We start from the raw sequence: 14,066 nt of genomic DNA, 5'->3' as shown, positions 1-14,066 counted from the left end.
CAGCAGGATCAGCTGTAGCTAGCAGAGGCCTGCGGTTGATCAGAACCCAACCTGAGAGCAGGGTGGGGGAGGGGGAGGAGAAGGGGAAGGGGGGAGGCAGGGACAGTCCTAGTGAGCTATTTTGCCTTCAACCTCCTGCTATCTGTAGCCCACCAACCAATAACTCAGCGACAACTAGGAGCCTATTAAAAATGTAGATTCCCCAGCCCCACCCCAGACCCTCAGAAGCACACCACGAATGAGAATGAGCCTTCAGTCAGTTGGAGATGGAAAAGCCAGGCAGGGTCCCCTGGGTGTCGATGAATGTAAACCCAACTCAAGCGAAGTTGGGCTCTTCACTTTCCTCACTTCAGACAAAGTAGAAGTTGAGCCTTCCCCGCCTCTGCCCCCATGAGGAAGATGGTGCCTAGAACTTTGCTTACAATAAAGGAACAGCAAGCGCCTCAATGCAGTTTCGTGTTGATCATAGTCCCCGCTGTTAGAATGTGCCTGTTTAGCACCTGGTCCCAGGATCCTTAGAAGGTTCTTAGGTTCATGATCAACCAGCGCTGATGTAACTTGCCACTCCCAGGGGTCCCTCTGGGACCTGCCCTTAGCTGAGCCCATGGCCTCAGTCCGAAATGCTCCCTGTTTCCTCTTTGTGACTGTGGCTTTTGATTCATGCCTACACCCCTTACTTCATCCTGTCCTTCACTTGGGCCTGGCTGATGCTGGGGAAAACCTGTCCTTACTGTTTTCATCAGTTCTCCAAAGAGACTGTCCATCCTCCTTGCTGCTTCTGTGGTTAGAAACTGTTATTTAGTGTGGATTCCAGGTCCCCTGCTCTTGCCCAGGCTGGGCAGGTGAGCAGGCAGGCCATTGTTTAGATGCTGAGCAGGTGACAAATAGTTATGGCTGTTCTTCACTAGAATTCTAAATAGTAGCTGTCACTCTTCATTGACTATAAAATGTACAAATGTGAATGATAAGAAAGAACGTAACTGTGGCCCATCTTATCAAATTTATTTTAGCTGTGCTTTAAAATCAATTTAATTTGTAAATTATTCATGGCATGTAGCAACTTGCACATCCAAACCCTAGGCTTTTAAAGATTGCCCTAACTTTTCCTAGACGTTTGTACATGGGTTTTTTTTTTTTTATCATTTTTTATTACAAGAGTAATGCATATCTATTTTAGAAAATGTGGATACTACAGATAAGCAAAACTAATTATTTCATTATTATCACCTTTAATCCTATGACCAAGAAATAATCACTGGTAACATTTGGGTGTATATCCATCACTCCTTTTTCATTCTGTGCACATACATGTGAACTGCTCACTTGCTCTCTCTTTTTAAAGTCAATATGTGCGTGCTAGCTTGTCTCCATCAATTCTTTCCCCTTTGTACTGGAGCCCCACGGCCCCAGCCCCAGCCCCAGCCCCATCGTGTTCTAATGCCAATTCATATCAGCTTGCCAGGACAAATTCTGTGCACTTCTTTCTACCTCTGCTGCATTTAGCAACTGCAGGTTGTTGGTGTTTGGGGTCCATGTTGGAAAATATTCTCTACCAAGGTTTTGGATTTCTTTTATTTGCGCCCCCGACCCAGACACTTGAGTGTTAACATACCCCTACATTGCATGTACCCAGGGCTGGCTTCATGAGCTGAAAACTGAGCAGTTGGCTAGAGCCTACAGTCACAGTAGCCTCACGGATGGTTTAATGCTGGGCTGTCTATATCTTATAATTCTTAATAAGTTTACTTCTCAACACATGTCTCATAACTGAGGCCTGCCAGGGCAACAGAGCATATGCATGGGTGAGCTATGTACCATATGGATGCTGACCTTCCTGGTGGCTCCATTAGCATATAGTGTTCACGGTGGCCCCAAGTATGGAGTTCAAGTGAGCCAATAAGGCATTGGAGCGCAGGGTGACTGGAAGTAGGTACAAGGTAAGCATGTTACGTCCACAACTGAGGAAAAGGCAGTTGACAGCTTATGATTCCAGATGCATAAAGGTGTTTTAAAACAAAGCAAAACAAAAACAAAAAACAAATGACCATGAGTCAGGCAGAAGAAAAGAAAAAAAAAAAAAGGTACTGTTGGTCCAGCAAGATGGCTCAGTGAAGTAAAGATGCCTGCTGCCAAGACTAATGACCTGAGTTCAATCCCCTGACCCACATGGAGGATGGAGAGAACTAACTTTTCTTCTGGCTGCCACATACTGGAAATGGTATCCATGTGCAGCGCCCCCCCCATCCAAAAGTACACAAAATAAAACTAAGTGTGATTCAATTCAAAAATAAGGTTGCCACATTGGTGGTACATGGCTTTATTTAAGCTTTGTTTATTTGTATGTATGTATGTATGTATGTATGTATGTATGTATGAATTATGTATGTATGTATTTTTGAGGCAGTATTTCATGGTGTAGCTCTGTTTCAAAAGCAAGATAACATCTGTGAGTTTGGGGCTAGCCTGGTCTACATAGCAATTTCAGGCCAGCCAAAGCTATATAATAAAATACTGCCTCAAAAATTTATACATGCATGCATGCATGCATGCATGCATACATACATACATACACACAGAGACAGACAGACAGACAGACAGACAGATAAACAATGCTCTTTTGTAGGGGGAGCTTCTGGGGAGCCTTATGCATGCTAGACAAGTACTCTATCACTGAGATATACCCTCAGACCCTATTTTTTCCCTTTCATTACTTTTGTGTATCTATCAGCCACTTCTGCCACAAATGGTGACAGAGAAGGAAGGTGAAAGATGAGGCGACTTAGAGTTTCCTTTTCTTCTAAGCCTTCCTTACAAGGAAGCTGCAAGCAGAGTGGGTAGAAAGCAAAGCAGTGAGGAAGTCAGCGAGATCAGTTGAGTTAGTTTTCTGCTGCCTTTCTGGCATTCTGGTAAGAACAAAATACATATGCATGTACAAGCAATGGAGCACAAATTGGGTAATTCTGGTGATGCTGCAAACTAGTTAAATGCTCTTATATTTGCATTTAAAACCGACAGCACACACTACATGGATGAATGGTACACTCATGTTAATAACTTAAATTTTCTAATTTTTCTTTACTTAGCAACTCATTAACTAGCAAATAAACACTATAAGTCAAAAGAGGGTGCATGGAAGAAAGTGGGGGAAAGCTTTATATTTTAAATGTTTGCTGCAGTTCAAATGGTTGTGCTCCCTCCAAAACTCCTGTTACTCTCCAAGGCAATGGTATTAAGAGGTAGATCCTTTAGGAGGTATGAAGACTAAGCCTGTCAACTTGATGAGCTCTAGATTCACTCGGGATACAGGCCTCTGCCTGTGGAGGGTTATCTTAAGTAGGTTAATTGAGGTGAGAGGACCTGCCTGCTCTGGGCGGTACCATTCCCTGGGCTGAGATCCTGGATTGTCTAAAATGGAGAAAGTGAACTGAGCGCCAACATTTTTACCTCTCTCACAGTGATTACAATGTAAAGTGAGCAGCTGCTTCAAGCTCCTTCCTCCATCTTGTTTCCTCCACGGTAAACTGTGAGCCAAAATAAATCCTTCCTACCTTAAATTGCCTTTGTGAGAGTATTTTACCATAGCAACTGGAAAAGTAACAGAGACAGATGTGACTAAGACAGGTGACTGAGGCATGAGGGCTCACTCTTCAGAAGTGGGATTACATGGCCTTTGAAAAGCATCTGAAGGACCATGTTTGGCCCCTTCAGTTGCCATGTGTGCTGTCCTATGGGGGCACCGTGATCCTCCCCTCCAGAGGACATGGCAACAAAGGTGCCATCTTGGAGTTGAGATAAGACTCACCAGATCCTAAACTTGTTCTTACCTTGATCTTTCTTTGGGTCTAAGCCTCCAAAATTGTAAGAAACAAATTTCTTTTTTTTTTTTTTTTCTTTATTTATTTTTTTTTTTTTTTTTTTTTTTTTTTTTGTTTTTCGAGACAGGGTTTCTCTGTGTAGCCCTGGCTGTCCTGGAACTCACTCTGTAGACCAGGCTGGCCTTGAACTCAGAAATCCTCCTGCCTCTGCCTCCCAAGTGCTGGGATTAAAGGCGTGCGCCACCACACCCGGTAGAAACAAATTTCTTTTGGTTATAAATGACCCACCTCGAGAGGAGATCTTTGGTCCCATGAAAGCTGAACACCGAGTGGGGGGGAATTTGACGGTAGGGAGGTGGGAGTGGGGGGGGCATAGGTGGGGGTACATCCTCATAGAAGCATGAGGAGGGGGGATGGGACAGGAGGTTCCTGGCTGGTGGGGGGAATGGGAGTAAGGGGATAAAATCTGAAATGTAAATATAATATCTAATAAAAATAAATTAAATAAATAAATAAATAAATAAATAAATGACCCACCTCAGGTGACTTCAGCACAGCAGCACAAAGCAAACTCAGCCAAAGCCTTGGCAGCTGGCATCTTTACTTCACGGAGCCATCTTGCCACTAGTTTGTTTTTTTTTTTCCTAACCTTGACCCCCTACGTCTTCACTTTCACTGGGTCTGTCTTCCAAATTGCAAAGCCAGCCCTGTCCTTGCCACTCTCCCCAGTGAAGGACAGTCTGTTTCTCTACCCCTTGAATCTACACTATCCTGGGATTATTTTAACCAGTATAATTTCATAGAAGATTCTTTAGTTGGATCTTTAGTGAGAGAACTAAAAGTTTCTGCTTCTTGCCTCTTGAAGCTCTGAAGCCACCATAGATCTCAGGCTACTGTACTCCACTAGATATGCCAAGGATGAAGCCATCTCTGACATCCAGCCCTCAGTTGACAGCAGTGCCTTCTGCCGACAGTTATAGGAGAGGCAGATCTCAAGCAGAAAGCAGCTGCTAGAATTCTGGTGGCTGCTGCCTGGTGATCCTTAGCTTTGGGAAGTTTTGTTCTGACACAAGAGATACCCAGAGCGATGTGCCCATTTTATGACTTGTTTGAGGTTTGTTGTTGTTATCGTTGTTGTCATTGTTGTTTTTGTGATTTTGAAGACTTTTTTGCAAAAATAAGAACATTGAGTAGCAGAGACTATTAGATATTGTTGGTAGGACTTGTGAGACTGAGAAAATGGGTCAATAGATAAGGTTCTTCTGCTTAGGAGGCAAAAACAGGGACTCCCAAACCAACCTGGCTAGCTACATTAGCTGAAATGGAGAGTTCCAGATGCAGGTAGAAACCTTGCTTTAAAAAAAAAAAGTGGTGAGCAATCAGGAGAAACATCTGACATCAGCTTCTAAGCTCCATGTACATGTGCACATGACCTCTATATGTGAGCCTGCAAGCATGTGAACATAAATATACATACAACCACATACACATATATATGCTGTCTTAGTTACTTTTCTATTGATATGATTTTTAAAACTCATGATCAAAGCAACTGATAAAGGAAAGGATTTAACTTGGTGTCTTAGTTAGGGTTTTACTGCTGTGAACAGACACCATGACCAAGGCAACTCTTATAAGGATAACATTTAATTGGGGCTGGCTCACAGGTTCAGAGGTTCAGTCCATTATCGTCAGGGTGGGAGCACGGCAGCATCCAGGCAGGCATGATGCAGGAGGAGCTGAGAGTTTTACATCTTCATCTGGAGGCTGTTATGAGGACACACACTTCCAGGCAGCTAGGATGAGGGTCTTAAAGCCCACACCCACAGTGACATAATCAACTCCAACAAGGCCATACCTCCTAATAGTGCCACTCCCTGGGCCAAGCATCTAAAAACCATCTCACTTGGCTTATAGTTTTAGAGACTTAGAGGCCATGATGGCAGAGTGAAGGAACAGTGGAGAATTCACATCTTAATCCATAACCACCAGGCAGAAAGAGAGCACTGGGAGTCTCATGAGTCTTTCAAAACCTCAAAGTACACCCCTGATGGCATACCTCCTCCAACAAGGCCACACCCCTGATCCTTCCCAAATAGTTTCACCAACTGGAGACCACGTGTAAGCCTATGGTGGCTATTCTCATTCAAAACACCACACAGGCCAATTTTTTTAAAGAGTAAATCTCAAAGTTAATGTGCCTGAGAGTTAGCTGAGGTGGAGCAGGTATGATTAGCATGCATATGTGTGTCTGTTTGTACCCACCCAGTCAGTATGAATGTGGCCAAGGAATGTGGTCCAAGTATAAATCCCTACATGACACTGAGACCGTCATTGGGTGGGTTACAGTTGGTGTCACTGCTTCAGAATGTAGCCATGGGATGTTGATCAGATTCCCATGGCAGCCCAGCACCGCTTTATTCGCCTTGATGGTAGGCTGGGAGGCCTGACTGGAAGACAAATAAGCCCAGCCCTCATAGAACTTTCTGAACCATTTAGCAAAAAGACAACAGAGAATGCAAAGGATGGTCTGTGTTTCTCTTACGGATGTAACAGAACTTTCTGGAAATGCATCCAACTCTTATTGATTCAGCCAAAGTCGATGATTCATGGGGCGACTCATGGTAACAGAGAGAGAAAAGCCACACCCATCTGTCACTATCAGACTCTGCCTTTCTGTCATTGTTCCCAAAGAGACAAGGGTCGGTTACCAAATACCACTTAAGTTAGAGAAAGCTAAAACTCATAAGAATATTTTAATTAGCCACGCCAAGAGAAAATTAATATTACTACAATTCAAAGTTCCCTCAGCCAAGTGTGGAAACTCCCATTTGTAACCCCAGTGCTCTTGAGGCTTAAGACAAGAACACTGCAAATTTTAGGATAACCTGGATTACAAGTGAGACACTGTCTTGAAAAAAAAAAAAACACCTTTTGATTATGATTTGGGGGCCTTTCATTCCTGGTTCCTAGTTTGGTGCCAGCCTCCTGGTGATTGATCAGTAATTATGATCCTTTTTAGTTATCAATAAATTCTGAACATCAAAGCTCCAGTCTCAATGTCATGCAGACATCGTGGGATATTATTAGCATTCAGTGGACTTCATCAGATCCTTGTGGGAAACCTCTTGAAAGAGAGAGACATTGTGCATATCTTGGTGAAATTAATTTCCTTAAAGTCTCCCAGAAGTGTCTGGGTCCTGGAGAAACAGCTGAGACCTAGCTGTTCTTAGGAAGAGATTTAAAGGAGCCAGGCTCAGTATCTCCTACGACAGAGGGCAAAAGATAAGGACTGAATGCTGAGTTCTGGGGATGGGGCCACAAAGAATGGGTGGAACCACAGACGCTGAAGCAATGTACAAACAAGCATCCAAGTGTCGTACATTGAGAGGCACTTAAGACCATCATGAAGTCTGTCCATAGCAGACACAGAGTATCAAAATACCTGGTACATAGTAACTTCTAGAGGAAAATGCTTCTTCCCCTAATCTCTCAGCAGCATGGGGAGCTCTCCCAGGCTTCAGCTTTTCAGCAGACTAGGGGTATTTGTTATGGAAGAAACAGAATAGAGGGGATCATCGGTTGTCTCCTGCTACATAACGAGCACATACCAGTAGCTCAAAGGCTCACTCTCCACTCACTTTTTTTTTTTTTTAATCTGTAGATTGGCACGGCTCAGTTGGATTCGACTGGATAGTCCTCTTCTGGATGCCAGCCTGCCTGGATCTGGATGCTCATTGCGGATTGGGGTCAGATTTGACTCTGGATCCCAGAAAATAGTGTACACTGCTATACACATAATATTTGTGTGCCCCCACCCCAAATTCATATCTGGTGATGGTATGAGGAAGCAGGGATTTTAGGGGGAATGTGGGTAATCAGGCAATAAGGACAAGGTTCTGGTGAGTAGGATTAATATAATCATAAAGATGGCCCAGTGGTGGCGTAGATGGTTCAGTGACTAAGAGCACTTTTTGCTCTTGCAGAGGATCTGGGTTCAATTCCCAGCACAGCCATTCATCCATCCAATACCAGGAGATCCATTGCCCTCTTCTGACTTGCCCGGGCACCAGGCATGTACATGGTGCACATTCAGATACGCAAGCAAAACAGTCATACACATAACAGAAATCCAATCTAGTCTTTAGAGATGTGTCCCAAGGTTGACGAGATAGCTCAGCAGGTAAACTTGCTTGCTATGTGAGCCTGGTGACCCAAGTTCAATTCCCAGAACCAGTATAAAGGTACAAGGTCAGAACTGACTCCACAAAGTTGTCCTCTGAGTCCCTGCAGTCATATGGTAGCATGCACCCCCCCCATACGCAATCAAGTGCATATCACACATAAATAAATAAATAAATAAATAAATAAACGAACAAATCAATTTAAAATATAACCCATGGAGGCTCATACTGATAATTCCAGCGCTCAGGAGGCAAAGACAGGAGGATTTCTAGTTTAAGGCCAGATTGTAAATTACATAGTGAATTTTAGGCCAGCCCAAACTGCTCATTGAAACCCTGTTTCAAAGTCTCACAGGCACACACACACACACACACACACACACACACACACACACACACTTCCCCTGCCTCTTCTACTATAGAGGAACATGGTGAGAAAGACAGCCGTCTGTGAAGCAGGAAGTGGGCACTCATAATTCAGGACCGCCTGGGACTTCAATCTTGGTCTTGTCAGACTCCTGAACTTTGAGCAATGCATTTCTTTTATTTATAAGCTACTGGGTCTATCATAGCTTATTATCAAATCCCAAATGGACTAATACAGTGCTTGTCCTAGTTCGGGTTACTATTGCCGTGCTGCTGATGCTTCTTGTTTTTATTGTTGTTGTTGTTCTCCTCCTCTTCTTTCTCCTCCTCTTCCTCTTTCTTCTCTTCCTCCTCCTCCTCCTCCTTCTCTTCCTCCTCCTTTTTGTTTTTCTTTTCTGAGACAGGGTTTCTCTGTATAGCCTTGGACATCCTAGAACTCTAGACCAGGCTAAACTTAAACTCATAGATCTGCCTGCCTCTGGCTCCAGAGCACTGGGATTAAAGGTGCTCCACTAAAGACTAGCTTGAAAGGGCTTATTTCACTCACAGTTCCATATGACAGTTCATTATCAAAAGCAGTGAGGTCAGGAATTCACACAGGGCAGGGACCTGGAGGCAGAAGCTGATGCAGAAGCCACAGAGGGAAACTGCTTACTGGCTTGCTTCCCCTGGCTTTCTCAGCTTGCTTTCTTACAGAACCCAGGACCACCAGCCCAGGGGTGGCACCTACCCAGAATTAGCTTGGCCTGGCCCCATTGATCATTAATTGAGAAAATGCCCTATGTGCTTACCTGTAGCCTAGTCTTATGAAGGCATCTTTAAAGTTGAAGTTCCCTCCTCTCCAATGATTCTAGCTTGTGTCAAGTTGACATAAAACTACCGAGCACACCAGTAGTCCATGGGAATCAAAGACTCCACCTGCCATCTATCTGTAATCTAGTTCTTCATTTCTGTCCACATTCATAAGAGACACAAGTAGTCCCCAAATTGTACTCAGTTTCAGTGCTTCAGTAGTATGCACTTCTAGTGACAATGTTAGAAGTAGGAAAGGACCACCACAGTTCAAGATTGAGACCAAAAGGGGACCCATAGTGTGTGTGTGTGTGTGTGTGTGTGTGTGTGTGTGTGTGTGTGTGTATCCCAGAAGCCAATCCACAGACCCATGTTGGGACAACAGAAGAGACATAGTGTAAGGATGCTACTTACCATGGAAAATGGTAAGGAGCTATACCAGCTTCTTTCCTCTTCCTTCCCTATGACTTCTATCTGTACTTCCCACTGGCCACATCATATATTGGAAGCCAAAAAAAAAATAAATAAAATAAAAAGGAAACTGTAGTTTCCCAAGAAGCCATAGGAACAAGCTTGAAAATGACATGCCTGGGCCAGGGAAACAGGGAGGGGTATAACAGGCCTCTGCTGGGGTAGTAGAAAGGAGGACGACAGACCTGGTCATGGTGGAGGGATGAATATGACAATGTTTACAGGTCCCAGAGCTGTTATCCCACCCAGACAAGGGATTGGACCAGAGTTTTAGCATTCACTGTCAAAACCCAACTCTTATCAGCTTGGCCTAGATAGCTACTGTTAGGCCTGAGGCCTTCTCCAGCCTGAGCCCCAGCTGCCCACAGTGCTATCTGCCCATTACCAGATCCTGATACATGTATCTTCCACTCCTTCCCTCCTCCCAGCCCAAACAAACTCTTAGTCCTGGAATCCTTCTCTAGGTTTTGCCCTTAGGAAAAGCCGATCTAGGGCAAACCCTAAACACAACTCCCATGAGCACCAGAGACTCTTCTTATCAGTATGTTTTGTGGTGCTCTGGAACAAAAATGGCTGCCCGACGGGTCTCTGAAGACCGAGACTCCCTGTATCAATCCCTAAAACTCCCAACTTTTCTGCCTATTTGGCTTTTCCATTCTTCTTTTTTCTTCTCTCCATGGGAGGAAGGAGGGGCAGAGCTAGTGGCCAAAGGACACCACCACCGCAGTAACAGTCTAAGGCAGCCTTGGACTTAGGATGCTCTCCCAAAATCAATGCCCCATTTCCACGGATGTGCTCCCTCCCATCTCCCCAACTCCTCCCCCCACAAGAGGTTACCTCTCTGAGAAGGGAGTGAGTTAAGTGCTGCGTTACCAAGGAACTGCCACACTAGCCACCAAAGTGACTGCTCGTTATTTGAACACTTTCTTCTATTTGACTGAATACAGGAAAAATGTCACAAATAGAATATTCATCATCGCCCTTGCGCGCCTTTTCTTCCCTGCTTATCTCTCTGCTGTCATGTACGAATCCCAGCTTCAGATTCATTTGGTATGTTGAGTGCGTGCCCAGGGAGATGATGCTGCTGAAAAGGCTGGCCCACATGCTCTGTGCTGCGACAGCCTCCCTCCCCACTGGAAACACCCCACCAGACAAACGCCACTCACACTGACCCCTTGAGGCTAGGACACCGTCTGCCTAAGTGGAAGGGCCTTCTGCTCCACGCAGAGGGAACATAAAGGACCCGAGGAGCCTTCACAGCCATTTAGTGATTCTCGGCATGTCACTTTTACAGACACCTCAGCTTCCAGAGCTGTATCCTCAGGTGCTTCTTAGAAGACGCGGGATGGCATCCCCACCCCACTTCAAACACCGTCTGTTTCAAGATCCTCAGAGGGACTAACACAGCCTGCCAATTTCTCAGCTAGAGTCATCGACGCGCAGCTTCTCCCTGCCTCCTTTCCATCAGGGCCAGCCACTCCCCAGCTGGCTCCTGGTCCAGCTAGGCCCTATTCAGCACACTGGCTCCTGTCAAGCTGCAGGGAACATGTTTCCAGGACTGAGAAATCAAAGTACTTATTGCCCTGACAAATAAATATTATGTTCAACTGCAGTAACATAAACCTGAAAACCTGGCAACGTAAGTAAGATTGGTGGTGGTGGTGGTGGTGGGGTGTTCCTCTCTGGTAACATCAGCCCAATGGCAGGCTACCCAGGGGTGCTGCCCCATGAGACCATCCAAGAACCCAGCTTATTTTTCTTCATTCTTAGGATGGGACCACAGGCTCTTACAAAGGCCAACAGAACTCAGCCACCCCATCAGAATTTCAGACAGATTGTAAACAAAGGGCAGAGGTGCCCACTCACATTCCAACATTCCAAGAAGTTCCACCCCAAAGGCCTTGCTATATCTTGTTGTCCAGGGCATGTCACATGACCAACCCTAGCTGCAAGGGAGGCTATGAAGTCTAGGCTTTCAGCTGGGCATACTGCTGTAGTGTATGAAGTTGGAGTTCTGTTGCTTTGGTCAGCCAAACTATGCCTCCCCAAAACTGAAATGGGGAAGCCTAAACCCTCGTGGCTTCAGAATGTGACTGGGCTTGTGAAGAGGGCTCCTATACAGATGAATATGTTAGATGAGGTCCTTAGGTTGGGCCCTAACCCAAAATGGCAGGTGTCCTTAGAAGGGAAGGTTAAAATCCAGGCACACAGGCACACAGGAGAACTCAGGGTGAAGATGACTGTATACAAGCCAAGGAGAGGGTCCTCGAGATAAACCAACCCTGCCAATGTCTTGATCTCAGACTTCCAGCCCCCAGGAACTTGGTGCAATACATGCATTGTTTTAGTCACAATGACTAGTATTTTGTCAGGGCCATCCAATTCCATAAGTAAGGAGTAAGATAACAGAGGACATGGGTTACTATGACCAGTAGCTAATACATTTGGCAAGATTCCACATGTATATACCACCTGGGCTTTTATAGCTATCTGTCACTGGTCATGGTGGCCCACACACTTAATTCCAGCCCTCGAGAAGCAGAGGCAGACAGATCTTTGTGAGTTCAAGGCCAGCCTAGTCTATATAGTTCCAGGCCATTCATGGGGCAACATAGTGATCCTGTCTCAAGAAGAAAAGGAAAAAGGAGGCTATTTGTCAAATATTCTCACAAAATTTTTGAAGAACCATTTAAAGGTATTTTATAGCATGTGGTGCCCAAAGGGCTTCACCAACCCCTCCCTTCCTGGCCAGCTCTTGGCATGTCCTCTCTTCATGTCTTTGCATGATTCTCCTCCTTAGAAATGCTTGTATATAAACCTTGTGGCCTCTCCGGAGTGACTTGAGAAGTATTTAAATAGCCCTCCCTCCTTGCCACTGGCCAGAAATAGCCTGAAAATCTAAAGTTGGTGCTTCATTCCTTTGGTTAATCTATTCTCCCTGTGAAAGGGCAAATTAACTAGCAAAGGCGGCAGGACTGGTGAGCACTGAGCAGCTTTTGATGGGGGATAAAACACAGAGCAGGACCAGGAGGATGTCTGGAAAGGGCGTACCATGGAGCCAGAGGCCAGAACAAGGGCACAGAAGGCCTATGTGAGGTCTCTACAGTACAGAGGAGGTCCCTCAAACACTACAAATTCATTCTGCTTTGCAAAATGGTCATGTGGAAAGATGCTGGGGTCAAGAGCAAACATTTTTCCAAAAATAGTACTGTACCCTTGTCTCATTTCATCCTCCAATAAAACTGCATTTACATAAGACCCACCTATGAATTTATGGTCCTGTGTTCCCTTTTCTGGTGCTATGGTCTAAATGTGTTCCCTGCATTTCAAGTAATCTGGAAAGTCACATGGGCTAACAGTATTTGAAGATAGAGACATTACAGAAATCATTGGAATTAGACATTTTAAAAAGTTATTTACTTGGTGTGTATGCATGCATGCATGTCTCATGGCATGTATGTGGAGGTCAACTTGCAGGACTTGGTTCTGTCCTTTCACCATGTGGGTTCCAGGGATTGGGCTCAGGTCATCAGGCTTGGTGGTAGAAGCTGTTACCCACTGAGCTACCTCTCCAGTCTAATTATTGTGATCAGATGCAATGGTGAGTATAAGAACATCATTTTGCAATTGATGGCTTTATAAGAAGAAGGAAGGAGATCTGAGTTAGCACACTCGGTCTTGTCCTGTGATGTTCTGTATCACCTTAGGATATTACAGAGAGTCCCCACTAGCAAACAGGCTCTCACCAGATGTTGCCCTAGTGACTAGAACAATGAGAAATACATTTTTCTCCTTTATAAATTACCTTACCTAGTCTCTGGTACTCAGTTATACCAGCAGAAACCAAAGACACATGACCTGGAACCTTCTCCACAAGACAACACTGGATAGCTGGATTGGGCTATTCTGTCCCTGCCTGGGTTAGGGACAGTACTTTCGTCACATGAGATGCTGCAAACACCAGGCATCTGTCTCTGTCTTTCAGAATCTGACAGTTCTCTTTTCTTCAATTTGTTCCCTCTTTGCTTTGATGATTAGCACCTTGAAGAATTCTTGAGGGAAGGGAGCTGGGAAGACAACCCTGTCAGTACAGTCCGTGAGGGCCTGAGCTCCAATCCCCAGCAGCTACAGAAAAGCCAGGGAAGAAGGGGCAGGAGAGATATCCCTGTAGTTGATGCTCTTGCAGAAGATCTGAGTTCAGTGCCCAACACTCAGGTTGGGTGGTTTACAACCACCTGTAGTTCCAGTTCCAAGGAAATCTGAGTGCCTGCAGTCACATATATACACAGATACGGATAATTTAAAATAATAAAGAAGAATACTTTCCCCAAAAGCTAGGCAAAGCAGTACACATCTGTCAATCCCACACTTGGGAGAGGACAATAAGGATAAGCAAATCCATGAAACTCAATGGCCAGCCAGCCTAACAAAATCAATG

The sequence above is a fragment of the Arvicanthis niloticus genome, chromosome X, assembly GCF_011762505.2.
Source record: "Arvicanthis niloticus isolate mArvNil1 chromosome X, mArvNil1.pat.X, whole genome shotgun sequence".
NCBI classification, from domain to species: domain Eukaryota; kingdom Metazoa; phylum Chordata; class Mammalia; order Rodentia; family Muridae; genus Arvicanthis; species Arvicanthis niloticus.
The sequence above is the reverse complement of the archived record's forward strand: the minus strand, read 5'-3'. Positions refer to the sequence as shown.